The 17,275-nt window shown below is 40.6% G+C and overlaps 1 long non-coding RNA gene across 1 annotated transcript in view; it reads right to left on the bottom strand.

The window, feature by feature from the left end:
- Window positions 1-1,013: 1,013 nt before the first annotated feature.
- Window positions 1,014-17,275, bottom strand: part of LOC131492116 (uncharacterized) — a 320,635-nt gene continuing 304,373 nt past the window's right edge. The window contains exon 4 of the long non-coding RNA XR_009251861.1: window positions 1,014-2,048. This is a non-coding gene — a long non-coding RNA (uncharacterized LOC131492116). The remainder of the gene's footprint in view (window positions 2,049-17,275) is intronic.

Raw genomic sequence — 17,275 nt, 5'->3', positions numbered from 1 at the left:
ATATCTCAATAAAATGGGTGAGGGGAAAGCCTGAGAAATGCAAGCTGCACGCTTACCCAAGGCCTACAGCCATAGATTCAGATCTGGACTCTTCCACTGACTGTGATACTTAAGTTGCAGGACTAAAACCCAACATCATGACTGACAAAGAGGAGGGAACCCCTGTGTGCTATAAAACCTGTCCCGGTCCTGGTCGGACCCCAGGAATAGGCTCCTCTATACACCCTTTGCGAACTTGAACGGGTGTCCCCCATTCTTAGAAAATACCCACAGGCGTTGGTCCAGACACACACACTTGGTCCATGAATGATCGTCGTCCCACCCTGCACCTCCCTTCTTAAGATTTGGAAGGGGCTTTCACCTCAGGATAAAAATAATCAGAAAAGCAGAACCTGGTTCTCTATTTTTCACACAGCCTGCTTGGGGTTTTCAGAGAGCATGAAATGTAATTAACACCAATGTGAAATCCGCATTTGTTCATTATGAGGTTATTCAATGCTATTGTTACCTGACCTATAAGCAGCTGTTGCCAACTAACGTAAATTGTCACTGGGATCTGGAATTATTATATACAAGTGAAATAAATCTGCCTTTCAGATTGGCACGTTACAGAATCCTTTCCTCCTCTGCTCTTGACTCTTAACCATAGTCGGGTCATGTATAGCCACGGTCACACGTCTCACTTTCCTTTAGGCAGTTTCTCTCTTTTTATTTTTCCCCCCAAAGTTCTGCTCTATTAAACACTTTTATTCTTGCAACCCAGGATTTTTGGCCATTGGAGACATAGTAGAGAGGTTAATCTGAGCTGAAATAGATCAGATCTGTTACACTCATTCTGATTTATCTGACTCCTTTGCTGGTTCACCAGCTTGAAATCTTTGGCACTGGTTCAGGCCATGTCTCTGGGAGAGAGGTTTTTCTTTTCTTTTCTTTCTTTCTTTCTTTCTTTCTTTCTTTCTTTCTTTCTTTCTTTCTTTCTTTCTTTCTTTCTTCAGACTTATTTTAAAGGTTGCTCTGTTTTCATTACAGATGATATGGTTGGATCTCAAAGTGCTGCAACGTAAAACACATTTACTGAATTTGATAGATATTTTTCCCCCCTCCGGGCCATAAAAAATGCTTAAACAAATGCTGATATTATTCCTACCATGATAAATACAGATGCGCTGCCTGCTGGACAGAGAGATGCATTGGTATTCTGCCTGGGCTCTCTGGCTCCTCATCAATGAAGAATTTTGGAGCTGGCTGGCAGAGGAAGAGCTCAGTGATCAAAAATACCAAGACATGGTAGAAATCCTGCCTTGAAGGCCAAGAAGGGAGAAGGCAAAAAGGGACTCAATCTGGAAGATCCTTTGCTCTTGGGAGGAGAGACTGCCATGCTTCCCAGGTCCCCATGCTTCTCCAGGATTTTGGAGGTCATTTTGGACTGCATGGTTATCATAAACAACTGAGTTGAAGATGATTCAAACCAAATAATTACAGGAATTAAATAGATCCTAAAAGAATTTTTCTGATAAGAGAATGCAGGCTTTGCCACTGATGAGTTTGGCTTTGAATTTCAAGGAAGCATAATGCAGGATAATTTAAATTTGAATTGTGGTGAATACAATATGGTTGTCATCCTCCAAGGGGCTCAGTGCAGCGAATGCCCTTAGGAGACAAGAGCTGAATTACCTTCCAGTGGCCCAGGGAGAGAACACTCTGCCCAGGGCTATTTGGTGCAGCCCAGCCCCAGATTCTTGAGTCTCAGTCAGTCACAAAGTCTTAAGCCCAAACAGTTTCCCTCACAGAGCCAAACAACCCAACATCTCTGGAGTGCTTTGCTTTAAACCCAGGTGGGAAATATTTGGAAGGTAACAGAGTACTGACTCCCATGTTTCCCTTCAAGGTCTGGTGTCTTTGGGGTAAACGGTGTCTGCCATACCGTTACTTTCGTGAGTATTTATTTTCCATAAACCAGTACCTTATCATGCCTTGGGCTGCGGAAGCTGGATCTCAGGGCTGAATACAGAGCAGATGCAGAACTCTATCTTTCCTCATGAAGAAACCTGGAACAGACATAGGAAGCCCTGACATTTCAGTTTGCCACATGGTTTTCCTTATTTCCCTGAGGTCCAGAGATCTAAGACAGCTGGTCACAAAGGTCCTACTAAATAAATGCTCCACACTTGGGGCTCTGCTGTGTCAAAAGTCCTGGCTGTGTCTAGGAAACAAGCATGCCCAATTTTACTTACACATGCAACTGTTTTGAATCCACTTGTCTGCCTAACTTCAAAGAAAGCCTCTGTTTACAAGTTTGTCCCCAGTATTTTTTCACTTGGCCTATAAAGTCCCAGTGGCTGTGGAGACAGTGACAAAGGTGGGGTCAGGCGTCCGCCATGCACCTTTCATCTCCACCCAGAACTCTCACTGAAGGGGACGCGCAAGCTTCTCATGTTAGCCTCTGGGAGACACCATTGCTAGGGAAATGACTGATGGATTGCCATGCTGGCTCTAAGGCATTTGCACATGCATCAATGTCTCGTGGACGTATTTTTGTTTTGTTTTCTGAGAAGATGGAGGAACAGCTGTTTGTTTGGTTTTCTTTTCAAAATGCTCCAAAGGTAAAATAAAAGTGTAAGGTCTTTAAAAATACTATGGGGACCACTGTCAAGTCTTTGGTATGACTCAGATTCACAATCCATTTGGTTTTGACTGAAAGTATTAAGCACCACAGAGATGCCTCTCTGTCACTTGTGGGTTTTGTTTTGTTTGTTTGTTTTGTTTTGTTTTTTTTACAAAGAGAGTATCTCTTTGTGATTCTATAGGTCCATGAAACTAAAATGTCAAAGTCTTGCATGAACACTGTTGGCCCTAAACTTTTATTTTTTTTATTTATTTATTTATTTATTTTTTATTTATTTTTGGGACAGAGAGAGACAGAGCATGAACGGGGGAGGGGCAGAGAGAGAGGGAGACACAGAATCGGAAACAGGCTCCAGGCTCCGAGCCATCAGCCCGGAGCCTGACGCGGGGCTCGAACTCACGGACCGCGAGATCGTGACCTGGCTGAAGTCGGATGCTTAACCGACCGCGCCACCCAGGCGCCCCGGCCCTAAACTTTTAAATAGGCAATTTCCAAAGGTTCATTTATAAGCTTATTTCTCTGGAAGCCAGAACAATTTTACAGAGAAAAAAGATTAGAAATTACGCTTATGCTTCTTCAAAATCTCCTTAACTCATAGTATTTTTACTATTCTACACCTTAAACAAAATATAGCTAACAACAACAAACAATCTAAAAGACCTTTTTTGACTCTGAATATTATTTTTTTATGAAAGCACATTTTTTTCATTAAAGGAAGATGTGGGAGCCAGTGTAAACTTTACTATAGATATAAATAATTGGACACTTTCTAAGGCTTCAGTATATAAAGGCAATTAGTAAATTTCAAATTTTGTGGTGTTATTTACTTAATCAAATGTGTTAACTAGCCATGTTTATCAGACCATGTCGGGCTTCTCTTTTTCCCTTTTTAAATCTTAATTACAACCAAAGGGGAAAAAATGAGATGAAAAGAAAGACAGGAAAGTATTTTTTTCCTAAGATATCTTGGGTGAAAAGTGGATGAAACATCTAAAAAAGGCACTTTCATAAGAAAATATGTGTTCATATGCAAAAGCAACTGACCTGAAGTGTTAAACTAACTCATCTGTGGTCAGTGAAATAGCTGAAAAGCATAGGGTAGATAGAGCCTGTGCACAGCCTCCTTAAAAGAAAGAACATAATGGTAAACCAGTGGTTCTTAAAGTGCGGGTCTTGAGAAAAATAAAAACGACCAGGCCCAACCCTAGACCTACTGTATCAGGATCTCTTGGAACAGGACACAGCCATCTTTCAACAAACTTGCCAGGAGATCCTGAAGGTTACGGTTTGGGGGTTTGGGAGGCACTATGGAAAAGAAACTCTGGAATGGAGAGTTACCTACAATGACCGCTAGGTGGCTCTGTTGGTCAGGACAGAGTAGAGAATGAAGGAAGTTTGGTGGTCAGAGCACAGGATTAATGCTACTCAAGCAGGGTGGGGGAGGAGGATCTATCTGTTGCCTTAAAAAAAAGTCTTCTTCAAGTCACCAGAAAGAAACTACAAATAAATACACTATCCTAAACGACCAACTAAAATTATAGAGCATTTCTAGGTTTGGTTTTTCATGTCTAGGGCTTGTTGCAAAAATGTAAATTTTTGTTAATATATATAAAAAAAACACCTCTTTTCTGTACTGTAATGTCAAATATTGTAGCTATTACCTAAAAACATTTAATTGCCCCTTGACCTAGATACTTTATAACTATGAGTCATACCATGATACAGCCAGCAAAATTAGAAATTAACCCTTAACACAATCTTGGACTCTACTGCGCTCTGTATAATCCTTCCTTGCTCTAGTCCTTAGACTTGACTTGGTCTGTCTGATCTGACCCCTCCCAGCCTTTCTAGTTTTTACCCAGTCTTATATTTGATCTCTGGCATTTCTCATTCCTTGCTTTTACAATAGCAACTCTACCTTGGCCCCTGGGACCCAACTCAGGGCCAGGTACTGAAGATTTAGCATGGCCCTGGTCCATCCATTGGACAGGGCATCACAGAGGAGACCTCAGATCCTCTGCTGTGGCAGCCTTTGGACTCGGTACATTTTGCATCTGTACTGAGAAGATACTATGATAGTTTGAACATTCTCAGTGAAATTCTGTTAAATGCTTCAAAAGAAAATCATTATAAAGCTTAAGATAGTTTGAATCTCTTTGTTGTTGTGGTGCCACTGTTCTATATCAAAAGGGATTCTTCGCCTATAAGGGTTCTTAACCTAAAGCCTTCTGACATAAAAGTCTATTTCAATATAATTGGTTTCCTCTGGACTTCTAGTGTATTTTATCCTATGAATAGAAAAAACGACATTATTTCTGAGAAGGGTTACTTGGTTTCATTGGACTGCCAAAGGAGTCCATGCAGGATAAAGATGATGAAACCCATAATAGTCCTGGGGACACTGCCTCTCCATCAGAGGAAGGTCATGCTTACCTCTCTGGGGCTCACCAAGGAACAAAAGAAACAATTACCCAGGGGCAGAAAGTAAACTGAGTCCTTGGATAAGCTGACTGTGGGTTGTCATGTTCCCAAATTCAGCACGTATCCCAATGCAGCAAGCAAGAAGTTTGTCAAGAACACACCCACAAGAGCCCATCCTAGTCTCCCCACAACCTAAAGTGAATAAGGCTCATGGTAGGCACTTAATGCAGTTAATACATACTGTTTGAGTGAAATAGAGCAGACTTAAGTATGACAAATGAAAAATTATGCCAGAGTATGGGTCTAAGACTTGAATTCTTACTATGCTGTGTAAGTTCACAAAATGCAACCTCCATTTTCCTAAGGGCCAACTAAGCACCTTACTCTTACCACAATGTTTGGGGCAATTGTGGCATCACCAATGCATAAAATACATCTTGCAATGGGCAAAAGGGCATTTCCTGATTCAGAAGATGTTCGGGACCATGGTGGGTTTAACAACTATAAACTACTCTTAACCATCTGGCTTACTGAGGACAAAGTCCATATCTCATTCCTGTCAAAGCCAGGTCCTGACATTCTGTTAATTTGGGCTGAGAATAAGATGTTGATAATTATAGGGTATAGTTAATAGCTTAAAAGAATCAGATCTCCCATACCCAACAGAAAATTAAAATTCTACGCCTTGGCAGGACTCAAGAAGAACCCATGAACAAGTATTGCTAAGGGGGAAATAAACAATGCTCTTAAAACCTATTCCCCTTCTTAAGAATCAGTCTCAATAAGTAACTCTTTGTGATTACAAAATAGCACCTTCCCCTATATTATATTATTTGTTCTCTCTAAACCCTCTCCAGGGAAGTAGGGCAGTATCAGTCCCTTTTTGCAGTTGATGAAACAAACAATGTCTTTGTCCATGTTTATCTGACTGACTGGTCCTGGAATTAGAAGACCACATGGTTTGTGGTCTTTGAATAAGAGCTGAGAACCGGGGCACCTGGGTGGCTCAGTTGGTCAAGCGTCCGACTTCAGCTCAGGTCATGATCTCACAGTCTGTGAGTTCGAGCCCCGCATCGGGCTCTGTGCTGATGTCTCAGAGCCTGGAGCCTGCTTCCGATTCTGTGTCTCCCTCTCTCTCTGCCCCTTCCCTGCTCATGCTCTGTCTCTCTCTGTCTCAAAAATAAATAAAAACATTAAAAAAAAAAAAGAGCTGAGAACCTACAAGGGCATCTCAAACAGTCGACATGACTCTTTACAACTCTCTTTTCTCTCTCATTCAATGTCAATAACAGTATCATCTCTGGCAGGGAGAACACTGAGCCTCTACCTAGGATGGCTATGACAACAGAAAAGACAACCTCCCACCCTAAAGAAATAAACTGTTTTGTGTTTTATTTGTTGGCTTGCTTATGGTGCCACTGATTCAGCGCCCAGCCAACTAGCCAAGCACTTGGGAAAATGCTGTCAGTTACAGATTTGACCTTGAAGCCTCTTACTTTCCACTCTTGGTGCCACAGATGAAAGGTTGACTATCAAGTAATGACTACAGTGGGGAAAAAAATTCATAGGATTTAAGTTTTAAATCAATAGAGAATTCAGAGATATACAGCAGAATTTTATACTACCTTTGTCTGGTCTAACGGAAAAATCAGGCAAAAATAAGAAAATGCATCATTTCCCTTAGAAGGAAAAATTCTGCTTCATTTCTTAGTATGTGAGGAAACAGATCTTTTCACAAGTGCTGGGCATAGCCTGTAAATTTAAGCTAAAATCTGCACGTGAGTCCATGTTGAGGACAGAGGTGGCAAAAGTGGCCAAAAGCTGTCCCCTCACCACCCCCAAAAGGGGCAAAGAGACCACAAGATGGTGGGAATAGACTAGATACAAAAGTCACCCTTAGAGTCACGGCAGAAGGGAAGGCTTAGGACCAGACGAGCATGACCAATGGGACTTAATGTGAAGATTTAGAAGGCAGAACAGTTGCTAGGATGACACAAAGCAGCAGCAGAAGTGCCAGGCTGGCGTTGAAAGAGGACTGGACAAGATATAAGACCACTGCCTATCCCACTGGCCAGAGCAAGCCACCTTTTGGAATTGGGGCAGCCTAATTCATGAAATCAGGGGTTAGAGTGGATTCTGTAAAATTCCGGCTGACAAGGGTGGGGCGGCTGGAGCTGCAATGCGGCCAGCTGCGTCTCGAAGTGAGAAAGTAGTTAGGCAACGGGAAGTAAGAGAGGAATGTCCGAGTACCTGTGAGGAGCTGGGCATGGCACCAAGCATTTAGCTTGAGATGGCCAGCTAAAGATGGCCAAGGATACCCACACAGGAAGATGCTCCTCTCACTTCAGCGGCATTTACAAGTGGTGTTTCAATTCCTGCAGCACTGTGTAAGTGATTGTGCAACTGAAATTAAAAGGGGAGAAGAGGGGCACCTGGGTGGTTCGGTGGGTGAACAGTCCAGTTCTTGGTTGCAGCACAGGTCATGATCTCACGGGTCGTGGGCTTGAGCCCCGCGTCGGACTCCGCACTGACAGCCCAGAGCCCGCTTGGGATTGTGTCCCCCTCTCTTTCAGTGCCTCCCCCACTCATGTTCGCACTCTCTCGTTCGCTCTGTTTCAAAATAAATAAATAAGCTTTTCAAAAAAGAGGGGAGGGAGGAGTCTGGTCCATCTTGAGCATTTATCTGATGACACAGGTCGCACCTGCTCCTCATTCTAATCTCATCTTCCTTTGCCCAAACTGCTAGAAGGCATATGTGACAGACGTTCTCAGTGTCCTAGACCTGGCCATTTAGCACTCACCGTTCCAGGACATATGGGTGGCATCTTACAGAAACACCTGCAATTCTACTGGAAAGAACATGCAGACGCCTGGCAGGCTGGAAGTTCTAGGGTTTAGTGCTCCTCTGAAGGAGGGACCCAACCAGTGGCAGAAAGGAGCAGGTGGGTAAGCCCCCTACCTTCTCTCCTTCGGTGTCAAACCTGAACTACCATATACAACTCCCGCCCTGGGAATCCTGAGCTCCAGCTGCCCCAACACTACTCAACTCACTAACACCCATCCGTCCTACTTCCTACTAGTGCTTCTTGGGCTCAGCAACTAAAGAAAATACTCACCCCAAGTCTATGTCATAGGATATACTTCTGGGGAAAACCTAAGACCGTGTGTGTGTGTGTGTGTGTGTGTGTGTGTGTGTGTGTGTGCGCGCGCGCGCATCGACTAAAATAACTTATTAAGGTTTGGCATTTATTGATCAAGTTTGCCCTGGAGTTTGGCAGACTTCCTAACCTGTCGAGCTACAGTGTTTTGGGAGGAGTGATGTGGGCAAGACTTGCTGGCTCAGACCCAGGGGCAGCTGGGAAAGGAGGGCTTTCACATTCCATTTTTCTGGCTTCAGACTCTATCCTGCAAAGAGGAGGAGGATCTGTTTTCATCAACAGAGAAAACTGGGTTTTTGTAGGGTCGACTCACTAAGGGCTTTGACATCATCAAATGAATCAAGTATGAATACATGAATTTTCTCTTTTCTGCATAGCATTTGATAAGCACAAATAACAGGATATTTTAAATAAGGCTATCACAAAATGTAAAAACCTCTGTGGTCGTAAGTTAAAAATACACCAATAACTGGCTTTGGGAGGGATTGTAACACTATGTTATTTATGTCAGGATATGACTCAAGAGAGAAACAAATACATATAGCATATTACAAAATCTTCTTTATCCCTTCCCAGAAATTTGTAGGACCAAGGAGTTGGGGGAAGAGGGAAAAGAGAGAGTAATTTTCACATTCATTTTAAATTTCAGTTTAAACATTTCTCCTAGAAAACATTTTGGCAAGCGATGTACATTTCCCAGCTGCCCTTGGGATAGGAAATAGCAATCTATTTTATATTATCCTTCTCTCAATTAAATATTTCCTTGGGAAAATGACTGGAAAGCTTATAACAACCAAGGATAAAATAACCTTTGGGTGAAAAAGTGGCATCCATGTGCCGACGCAGGACATTGTGTGAGAGGCAAAATAAAAGTGCCAGATGTGGAGTCTGTCAATGAGTTACTCAGCCCCTCAAATTTACCAGGTGAATGAATAATCTGTGGAATAAATTATCTCCTGCTAGAGAAGTGTCTGCATGAATTTGAGGAAAGAAGGTCTCTTCCAACCCTCTCTCCTCCCCAGATACCCAAGATTCTGTGAATGAGGCTGGATTATTTAAATGCAAGGTGATGGCTGAAGCATCTTAGTGCTGACAACTCATTACTGAGCACAGCGCTTCCGAGCAGCACAGGAAGTAATCCTGTGTCATCGGGAGACTCCAGGACCCTGCCACCAAGGCCATGCGATGCATGGATGGAGATTTCTAATCAAAAAGGAGAAAGTGGAAGGATAAAGGATGAAAGACCAGTTCTCATTTAAATCCCTGAAATAATGCTGCAGTGAAGAGGTCCCACAGAAACCTGTACAAACTACTGTCTTCTCCCTTGCACCCACCGTGTGGGAATTAAAAGCTCTGAATGGACCTGTCATTTCTAGGTAATCCCTGCCCTGGATATTCCACATCCAAAGCACTATCCATCCCGTTTGCCTGTTTGCAGGGTCCAACTTGAAATAATCAATAAATATGGGGCGCCTGGGTGGCTCAGTCAGTTAAGTGTCAACCTTGGCTCAGGTCATGACTTCACAGTCCATGAGGTCCAGCCCTTTGTCAGGCTCTATACCGACAGTGAGGAGCTTGGAGCCTGCTTCAGATTCTGGGTCTCCCTCTCTCTCTCTCTCTGCCCTTCTCCTGCTAACACACTCTCACTCTCTCTCAAAATTAATAAATAAACATTTAAAAGTTTTTTTAAAGAAGTAATCACTAAATAACATCAGGGATGGATGCCTCTTGATGACAAAACATAGGATTGCCAAGCAAACTGTCTGAGGTCTGATTTGGGGTCAGCTATCTGCAAGCAAGGGAAGGTACCCAATGGATGATGATGGGTCACAAGGGAGCAGAAGACCAAAGCACCAGAAGCACAGTGTAGATGGGGAACTACCACCAGCCCTACCTGCAATGTCCACTGAGAAGCAGAAACGGCAAGTGGAGGGACACGAGCAGTGAGCATTTATAAGCACCTATTATATGCCAGACACTGTGTGAAGTGCAGCATATATATTTAATATATGCCTAAGCTTAATAAATATAATTTATGGTGCTAAGAACATGAGATATTTACAGTATAACTAAGTTACAGCCACATAAAATGTTATTGTCAGAACTAAGGCTTACATCTCAATGTTTCTCTCTTCTATGTCATGAAATCTGTATCGGAACAAATGCAATCTTGCATCCCCCCTCCCTGTTACCCCCCTGCCCCAACACCAAACAGAGATAAGGCACAAAGGCCAGCCACAGGATTATGGAGTATCACAAAGATTGGGCAGACACTTGCTGAGGGCTTGTTTAAATACACGATGGGGTATATTTAGACAGCTAAAATGTTAACACCAAAGCGATCTTACAAGCCATACCTTTCTACTATACAGATTAGAAGACAGGTGATCAGAAAGGTTAAGCTACTTGCCTGAGGCCACACAGTCTGTTAAAGAGTGGGAGCTAAAATCTGAGAGACTTCATGAACAACTTAGGGTTCTTTGTACTATACAAGACTCCTTTTATTCAAAGTGTCAGAAGTGTCCGTTCAAAATGAAAACAACAAAACAACAAAAAGCTCCTTGTTTAAAACAAAATAGGAGAGATTAAAATGTCAAGGGAATTAAGTATTCCAGAAGCTGTTTGGATTCTTATCTTTGGGTCACGAACTTTGTCTCAGTCTCAGATTCTGATGGGTTTGGACAAATTCCAAAGGCCTCAGCACATATGTGTGAAATGCATATGTTCACGTTCTATTGGTAATAACTCAGTTGAATGACTGTCAGGGACACGAAACTCCACACATCAGTCCAGTCTGGCATGCCCTCTGCAGCGATTTATGGGACCGCAGAGGGGAGGTGGTCTGGGGTGAGATTAGGTGCCTGGCAGGGGCTTCTGGGTGGTTTCATGCAGCCCCTGCTGTTGCTGCAGCTGCCCTATAGAAATCCTGCCCTGGGCAGAGTTTAATATCATACATATTTGCCCAGAGAAAACACGACTCTTTCCTATTGTCGCTTAATCACTGCAGTAAGCCCAAAGAGTTGTTCCTGGGAAAAGAAAAATGAGTCTCTGAATTCGTGAGCACAAAAGGCTGCATGAGAAAGAGAAGAGAGGATTTTTTCTGGTGTCAGAGGCCTGACCCCAGCATCAGTTGGCCGTGGGTCCTTGGACAAGTTCCTTCTCTCTGGGCCTCAGTGAAGCCACCTGTGAAGTGAGAGTTATAGGCTGATCTGGAAGGAGGCTTCCAGGTTGATGGGTCAATCAATGCTTACTGAGTGCACAGCTGGGTGCTATGTCCTAGGGACACAAATGTCAATAAGGCAAGTCCCCCATGTCAAGCAGCCCACTATTGTGGGTGAGATACAGCAAAGGGTAATATCAGCTAATAATAGCAGGTATCACTAGGCTCTAGGTACTCCATGTACCTTAACCTGCTTCATTCTCACAACACTCAGTTTTATTCCCATTTTACAGAGGGGAAACAGGTTCATACAGAGTAACTTGCCCAGGTCACATGTTTAGTTAGTAAGCACAAAAGCACCCTCAAGGCCCCTGAGAGGAAGTCTGGGAAGATTATACAGGAAGTGATATTCAGTGTTTTCCTGAAGTGTGAACAGTTTACCGCTGGAGAAGGGGTGGTAGCTGGAGAAGAGAGGGCAAATACATTCCAAAGAAAAGGAACAGCATATGCAAAGGCACAGAAGCACTGACCACTGGAGCCCCTTGGAAAACCACAGCTCCTCTGGTGTGCCCAGAGTCAAGAGTGTATGAGGTTCGGTGGGAGGCTGAACAGATTCTGGCCTGGCAGTTTGCAGTTTGCAGCTTGCACGCTAGCATGGACTGAATGCTTGTGTCCTGCCCACTAAGTCCACACTTCGAAACCCTAACCCACAGTATGAAGATTATTGGAGATGGGACCTCTAAGTAAGGAAATAAAATGAAATGAGGTCATAAGGGTGGGGCCCTGATCTGTCCTTAGAGAAGGAGACACCAGCGAGGTTGCACTCCCTACTGTGTGCACACACCCTGAGGAAAGGCCCCGTGAACCCTCAGTGAGAAGGTGGCTGTAAACGAGCCAGGAAGAGACCTCTCATCAGAAACTGACTTTACTGGCTCCTCGATCTCAGGCTTCTGGCCTCCAGAACTATAAGAAATTACACTTCTGATTGTGAAGCCATTAACTCCATGGTATTTTGTTACAACTGCCTGGGCAGACTGATACACATGTGATGTCAGTAACGATCCTGGGTACTTGTAAATCAAGGGAGTAATGTTTACTCTCTGAAAGCTGCACAGAGGACTGCTAGGAGAGACAACAGAGCCCAGGACCTCTTAGGAAGCCCTCCAGGGAAACAGCTAACCTGAGGGCCTGACTCATTCACAGTCCTTAGTTCCTCCTCAAGACACAGCCTGAAAATCAATTCCTCCAGAGGCCTGTCCAATTCTGTTCAGGTGCTCCAAGGCCCTCTGTGCTCATCCCTATTGGATATGTGTGACTCTGAGAAAATTACCTAACGTGTCACGAGTCACAGGGTAACTCTTCCCGCCTCCACACCAGGTGGCCAGCATATATCAGCACTCAGCACACTGTTTATGGCACAGCAGCAGCCCGTTAAACATGCTCAGGGACGAGAGGGGTGAAAACAAGCAGAAGTGCCACGCAGTGTTGGTTCATGGCTCCAAATATGGCAAACACAGGGCAGGGACACACCCGACCTGTTGGGTTTCTATTTGACTCAGCTCTTCTCTCCTATGTTAAGATTTTCCTAGGCCTCTTCATGAAAGAAAAAAATAACATAAATGGAGAAAAATCCAAAATTTGGGTAATATCATGTTATCCATTTAATGTTTCTGCCATTTAAGGAAAAAGAAATCCCTTTGGGGAGAAAAGAATATAAATATTATAGTATATATATTACATAAATAATATTAGATGTTATATATACATCATATATATACAATTCAGTCTTTTGTATGTGGCTATCCTGTGGTGCCAGCACTGTTTGTTGAAAAGATACTTCTTTTTCCCGTTTAATTATCTTGACACTGTTATCAAAAATCAACTCATCCCATCGGGGGAAAAATACTGTTAAAGTATCTATACTACCCAAAGCAATCTACAGAGTTAATGAAATCTTCATCAAAATACCAACAACATTTTTAATAGAACTAGAAAAAACTATCCTAAAATTTTTGTGAAAGACCCTGAATAGCCAAAGTAATCTTGAAAAAGAAGAATAAAGCTGGAGGTATCACAGTCCCAGATTTCAAGATATACTACACAGCTCCAGTGTAATCTTGAAAGTAATCTTGAAAAAGTAGAATCTTGAAAAAGAAGTAAATCTTGAAAAGTAATCTTGAAAAAGGAGAATAAAGCTGGAGGTATCACAGTCCCAGATTTCAAGATATACTACACAGCTCCAGTAATCAAAACAGTAAGGTACTTGCACAAAAATAGACACATAGATCAATAGAACAGAATAGAGAGTCCAGATATAAGCCCACGAGTATATGGTCAATTAATCTACCTCAAAGGAGTTAATAATATACAATGGGGAAAAGACTGTCTCTTCAACAAATGCTGTTGGGAAAACTGGACAGCTACATACAAAAGAATGAAACTGGACCATTTTCTTACACCATACACAAAATTAAACTCAAAATGGATTAAAAGTCAAAATGAGAGACTTGAAACCATAAAATTCTTAGAAGAAAATATAGGCAGTAATCTCTTTGACACGTCAACTGTAAAAACATTTTTCTATGGAGGCAAGGAAAATAAAAGCAAAATGAAACTATTGGGACTACATCAAAATAAAAAACTTCTGCACAATGAAGGAAACCATCAACAAAACAAAAAGACACCTCACCAATGTGCAAATAGTATAACCAATAAGGAGTTGATAACAAAAATATATAAAGAACTTATACAACTCAAAAATAAAAAACCAAAAATCTGATTAAAAAATGGACAGAAGACCCCTATACACATATTTCCAAAGACAAACAGATGGCCAACAGACACATGAAAAGATGCCTAACGTAACTCAGCATCAGGGAAATGTAAATCAAAACCACAATGAGATGTCATGTCATCCTTGTCAGAATGGCTAAAAAAACAAAAACAGAAACAAAACAAGTATTGGTGAGGATGTGAAGAAAAAACAAACTCTTGGGCACTGCTGGTGGGAAGGCAAGCTGGTACAGCCACTGCTGAAAACAGTATGGAGTTTCCTCAAAAACTTAAAAATAGAATAACCATATGATCCAAGAATTCAACTACTAGGTATTTACCCAAAGAAAACAAAAACACTTATTATTTCTGAATAAGATATATGCAACCCTATGTTTACTGCAGCATTGTTTACAATATCCAAGACATGGGAGCAGCCCAAGTGTCCATCCAGAGATGAACAGATGAAGAAATAGTGTGTGTGTGTGTGTGTGTACCAAAGGGACAAACCAAAAAACAGACTCTTAACTATAGAGAACAAACTGCTAGTTACCAGAAGGGATGGTGGGGGTGTTGGATGAAATAGGTGAAAGGGATTAAGGCTACACTTAATTGTGATGAGCATGAGGAATGCATAGAATTGTTGAATCATTATATTCTATACCTGAAACTAATATAACAATGTATGCTGATTATACTTGAATAAATAAATAAATCATAAATGTGAGGGTTTTATTTCTTGACTCAGTCCTATTCCACTATCGTTACATCAGTACCATATTGTCTTGATAACAGCTATGTCATAAGTTTTCAAATATATACTATATATACCTTTATATATAAATTTGTACATATAACTTACATATGATTTATTTGTATTTACACATAAATTATATATAATATATATTAAACATCTTTGAGATATAATTGACATACCATAACATTTTCTCATTTGATGTGTACAATTTAACCATTTTTAGTATACTCACAGAGTTGTATAACCATCATAGGAGTATAAATTTAGAACACTTTGACAATCCCCAAAAGAAACACCATATCCATTAGCAGATGCTTCCCCTCAGCCATAGGCAACCACTAGTCTAATTCTGTCACTACAGATTTTCCTGTTACGTACATTTCATATAAATGGAATCACAGAATATGCGTTCTGTTGTACCTGGCTTCTTTCACTTAACATAGTATTTTAAAGGTTTATCCGTGCTATAGTGTAATCAGTGCTTCATTCTAAGCACTGTGATTCATTCTTCTATTCTAATAACTTTCCACTATATGGATATACCACATTTCATTTGGGCATTATGAATGATACTGCTATAAATGTCAGTCTACCTTTTTTTAGTCATACGTTTTCATTTCCCTAGGATAGATACCTAAAAGTGAAATGACAAGCCGTATGGTAATTCTATGTGTAACAATTTGAGGCATTGCCAAACTGTTTTCCAATTAGCTATGACATTCTTACGTTCCCACCAACAGTCTAGGAGGTTTCAAATTTTTCTACATCCTCATCGATACTTAGTATTATTTGTCTTTTTGATTAAAGCCATTTGATCATAGTCATTATACCTACATCCTAGTGGATGTAAAGTACTATCTCACTGTGGTCTTCACCTAAATTTCCATAATAGCGAATGGTACTGAGGATCTTTTCACGTTTGCTGGATATTTGCATATATCTCTTGGTGAAATAATATCTATAAGATCTATCTATAATAGTATCTATAATAATAATCTATAATATATATATTGTAATAATCTATAATATAATATATCTATAATAATATATCTATAATAATATATAATATCTATAATTATCTATAATAATCTATAATCTATCTATAATATCTATAATATCTATAAGACATATAATAATATCTATAAGATCGTCTGACATTTTAAAAGTTGAGTTATTTGTCTTTATGAAGTTTTAAGAATACTTTATATATTCTGAATATGAGGTCTAAATACATACATGATTTGCAATAATATGCTCCTACCCAATACATTATCTACTCACTTTCTTGACGTTATCACTTGTAGTACAATAAGTTTCTAATGTGATCAAGTTCAATATATCTATCTTCTCTTCTGTTGTCCTTTTGTGTCACATCTAAGAACCCACTGCCTAATCCAAGTTCAGAAAGATACACTCCTAAATTTTCTTCCCGAAGTTTTACAGTTTTAGCCCTTACATTAGATATATGATTTACTTTGAGTTAATTTTTACCTAAGTAAGGCATTAGGAAGAGCTGAAATTCAGTCGTTTGCATGTGGTTATCCTGTTGTCTCAGCACCATTTGCTGAAGACTTTTCTTTCTCTAAATGATCTTGACACTGGTATCAAACAATTGACCATAAATGTGAGGGTTTTATTTCTGGACTCTTGGTTCTATTTCAATGATTTGTTTTTATGTCAGTACCACAATGTCTTGAATATTGCAGCTGTCTTGTAAGTTTGCAATTTGTGAAGTGCAAATCATAACTTTGTTCTTTTTTTAAGATCATTTTGCCTATCCTGAGTTCCTTAAATTTCCACATGATTTTTAGATTAGTTTGTTAATTTCTACACACACAAAAAAAAACTAGCTGGGATTGTGATGAGAATTGCAGTGAGTCTGTTGATCGATTTGAGGAGTATTTCCATCTTAACAATGCTAAGTAAGTCTTCTGATACATGAACATGAAATGTCTTTCCATTTATTTAGATCTTTATTGATTTCTTTCAAAAATGCCTTACAGTGTACAGTATACAAGTCTACAGGTCTCACTTATTTTGTTAAATTCGTTCTTTTTTTTGATATTGTAAATGGAGATGTTTCCACAAATTTCATTTTCAGATTGTTCATTGCTAATGTATAGAAGTACAATTCATCTTTGTATATTGATGTTATCTTCTGCAACTGTGCTAAATTGATTTGTTCTAACAGTTTTGTGGGGAGTCCTTAGAAATATCTGTATACAAATTACGTCACCTGCAAATAGGGAGTTTTACTTTTTTTCTTTTTTTTAATGTGTATTTATTTTGAGAGAGAGAGAGAGCGAGACAGCGAGAGAGAGGCTGAGAGAGACAGAGAACCCAAAGCAGGTTCCACACTCTAAGCACAGAGCCTGAAGCAG

Source organism: Neofelis nebulosa, chromosome 12 (genome assembly GCF_028018385.1).
Source record: "Neofelis nebulosa isolate mNeoNeb1 chromosome 12, mNeoNeb1.pri, whole genome shotgun sequence".
Classification (NCBI taxonomy): domain Eukaryota; kingdom Metazoa; phylum Chordata; class Mammalia; order Carnivora; family Felidae; genus Neofelis; species Neofelis nebulosa.
Note: the sequence above shows the minus strand (reverse complement) of the source record. Positions and strands in the feature narration are given on the sequence as shown.